The sequence below is a fragment of the Nicotiana attenuata genome, unplaced genomic scaffold, assembly GCF_001879085.1.
Source record: "Nicotiana attenuata strain UT unplaced genomic scaffold, NIATTr2, whole genome shotgun sequence".
Taxonomy (NCBI): domain Eukaryota; kingdom Viridiplantae; phylum Streptophyta; class Magnoliopsida; order Solanales; family Solanaceae; genus Nicotiana; species Nicotiana attenuata.
Genome location: NW_017670765.1, coordinates 15,970 through 19,832, shown reverse-complemented (window position 1 = coordinate 19,832; position 3,863 = coordinate 15,970). Strand labels below are relative to the sequence as shown.

Sequence of the window (3,863 nt, the reverse complement as noted above, 5' to 3'; positions counted from 1 at the left end):
GGTACATTTGCTCGGCTTTGCCATGCCGAAGAGGTGTCGGCCATTTCATCAAGTACATGACATGCCTCTTGGTAAGAAAGTTTCATAAAGTTCCCTCCGGCTAATTGGTTCACAATGCACTGATTCGTGGTGTTGATGCCCCGATAAAAAGTTTGTTGTATCATCGCCTCGGTCATGTCGTTATTAGGGCACTCCTTCACCATTGTTCTATATCTTTCCCATATCTTGTGCAAAGGTTCCGTTGGCATTTGCTTGAAAGCTAGAATCTCATCCCGAAGAGCCGCCATATGACTTGGAGAAAAGAACTTGGCAATAAATTTGTCCGCCAATTCATCCCATGTGGTGATAGAATGATTGGGGAGCCTTTCTAACCAATCCAACGCTTTACCCCGAAGAGAGAATGGGAAAAGCCTCAATCTCATGAGCTTATTCAAACACAACGATTTAGATTATTATAGGGTTATCAAAGAACAGGCTTCAGGCTCAAAGGGGTTAACTATGATAGTATGCACAGGTTGATTCTCAAGTATAAAGGGTTGCACAAAGAAATGCCTCAATCATCTCTAAGACCAAACGACTTCTATTTCGCTTTGCAAACACACAGGGCAAATTCTAGGTATCATATGCAGGCATAGGATGCAAGTAACAACTCACACACACTTAGCATGTAACTCATTCCGAATCAGTTCATCAACACAATCATACGAGTGTTCAAGCCAGACAAGATGTGCAAAATTAAGGCATATATTATGAGTCCACAAACAAGCTTAGACCTTACACCCTCAGTTCGTTTTCTTTGCAAGTGTGCACATTTGGGTTTACATTCTGACCTTCACCCATTTAATCCTAAAACTATAAAAGAAAAATCTACCTAACCCGGTTCAAGAAAAACCCTTGGAAAAGAACCGTGGTCAAAAGAAAAACCAAGGGGGAGGTACTACACTACCTAAAAGAAGAAAATAAAATAAAAAAATTCTGCATGGACTACTTCCCTCAAGAGTACTGTCCACATAGTCCGTCATCAGGGAGAGTCCTCTACAAGTTTTTTATTTTTATTTATTTTTTTTTTTTTATTATATATATATTTGACTTTGACCCTCAAGAGACCCGTCAACAAGTGTCCGTCGTTGGGCCAAGTCAGCTATTCCTAATATAACTTACTCACATATGTACACCACATCTACTGCTACCACACAACAACAGCTATATACATTTCAATACGCAGTTAGAGCAAGTCTCCCACCCCACACTTAAAATCATGGCATGTCCCCATGTCATATCAATACAGTAAAGAACAGAAGAGTGAGAAGACTTCCCTGAGACTCAATCCGAGTCGGAGACGGTGCTGGGGTCTACATGGCAGGCCCTCCCCAATGCGCGTAGCCAAGCCATAAACCGGCTCTCAGATCTAGCCTGCCTCTGTGACATGGCGTCCATCCGTGTGTGTAGACCATCCACCGAGGTGCGGAGATCCGCGACCTCTTCCTCCAAGGAGCGCAGCATAGGCCGGGAGGACTGTGAGCGTGATAGGTCTGCTCCAGAATGGGGGCGCCGAGAGGGCCCGGCACTGTCAACAGACCTCCTGGACGGTGCAACAGGGACCGGATCATCCTCCTCATCATCAATCTCAATTGTAGTGCGGGTGCCCCTGCCCACTCTGATGCTAGAAGCTTTGAAAGCTGCTTTGGGAGGCAAATCGCCATCAACAGGGTTGGTAGGGGTGTTTCTCATCAAGCACAATGTGGTCACCAAGGAAGGGAAATAGAATCCCTTTGTCAGCAGCGGGCCCCGTAAGACCATTTCATCTCCAATTACCCGTGCCGCATCAAAATCCTTCCCTGTCACAAAGCACCAAGTCAACAGTGCCCTATTGAAGTTCACGTCCGTGGTATTGCTAGAAGGCAGGAACCTGCTACAGATAACAGTCAACCAACACTTGGCCAGGTGAGTGAAGGAGTTAGAGTTGAGGGTTATTTGGTCACGTATCCATATGGGCTGCCCCCCTGTGCAAAGTACATCCGTCATGACCTCCCATGTCACCCCGGGCCTGTCATGGTAATAGTCGACATCACTGGTGAACGGAGGCAGCCGCAACACCCGGCGAATTGTTTGAATTTGAGCACTGACCACCATACCCCGAACAATCACCTCCCTACCCAAGTTCAATGGGCAATTGGCATAAAATTCACGAACCAGCATCTTGTTAACTGGTGCAGGGTCAGCAAATAAGAACTCCATTTCCCGCCTCCGTATCTCCTCATACATCTCCACTTTTTCGGCTCGGAGGGCTGCCCGATCAATCGGGATTTCAGGGATAAAAGTTTTGGTAGCCTTAGAGTTGAAATCGTCCTCTGCCAGTTCCGATTGGAATCTGGATTCATCGTACGCAGGTCGTTGGGATGTGCCTCCAGAGCGCCTGTGCCTTTTGGGAGCCATTGGACCTGCAAATAATCAAACAAACCATCAACATATGCCCTAGCTAGTGCCAATAAGGTGGTTACTCAGACTTCACCACCCAATGACACCAAATATAGCTCCTGACTTCACTCATAACAACCCCCACAATAGCTCCATAATTTTCTTACCACGTCCGGTATAATACACCCCACACTTATTCCATTCAATGGTACCCATGACATACAACACCACCAAATAACAAATACCACTCTCCAACAAATATCACCATACCAACAAAACTAATCTACAACAACTATCAACAAACCAACAAGCAACTACACAACAACAACTAGCAACAACAACATCTCAACTACACAACAACCACCATCAACTACAACATCTCAACCACACAACAACCACCATCATCAACCACATAACAACCACCATCAACTACAACATCTCAACCCTAGGTAGGCTTAAGCACCTCAAAAATATACAACTTAGTGCCACAATTTTTTTTTTCGGCCACCACATGACCCAATACATAATATATCACAAAAATCTAAATTTAGGCCTCCAAATCACCAAAACAACTTCACAATTAATTAACGATGGAGACCCAATTAAGTTGGCACCAAACAACCTAATCACACCAACTACAACAACTACAACAATGGCAAGCATACAAGTTAACAAACAAAATTAAAAAATATGCAAATTAATACACTAATCCTAACTAGGGTTTAAATAAAATTACTAATCTAGCACTTTATACTACTTAGAAGAGAAAGAAATAGAGAGAGAGAAGAGGACTTACTTGAGTTGAAGATGGAGAGAAAATGGGGGTGGGTGAATGGAGCTTGGGGAGGAAGGATTGGGGGAGGGGGGTTGTTGGAGAAGAAGAAGAAAATTTTTAGAGAGTTTATGTTGAAGAGAGAGAGAGAAAGAAGGGAATGGGTGTTGGGGCGGATGATTTTGGGTATTAGATGGGGGGGGGGGGGTGTTTTGTGTGTTTTAAAAAAAGAAGAGAAAAATTAAAATTAAAAAAAAAAACTTACTTGGCCGCGTCTGTATCTGCCGCGGTTCTGCCGCGGTCGCGGTAGAACCGCGGCAGTGAGTTTCCGCGAGGCCTTTTGACCGCGGTTTCACCGCGGTGGAACCGCGGTCGAAGCCCCTCTCTGATTCTAACGCCCCGTGTTTTTTTTTATTAGATTACAAAGGTTACAATTACAACAATGTCATGGGTTGCCTCCCATGTAGCGCCTGATTTAACGTCGCGGCACGACTCATGTGAGCGAAATTAAGGTTCGCTCGACCTCTGGGGTTCATTCAAATGCAGCTCGGTCATCTCCTTAGGCTCGTTCATGCCCACATACAATTTCAACCGCTGACCATTGACTCTAAATGTACGAGAGTCATCTTCAGTAGAAACTTCCACAGCTCCGGAAGGAAACACTTCAACCACG

At 44.8% G+C, this 3,863-nt stretch overlaps 1 protein-coding gene across 1 annotated transcript in view; it reads right to left on the bottom strand.

The window, feature by feature from the left end:
• Positions 1-3,863, bottom strand: part of LOC109243111 (aquaporin NIP2-2-like) — an 18,347-nt gene that overhangs the window by 2,738 nt on the left and 11,746 nt on the right.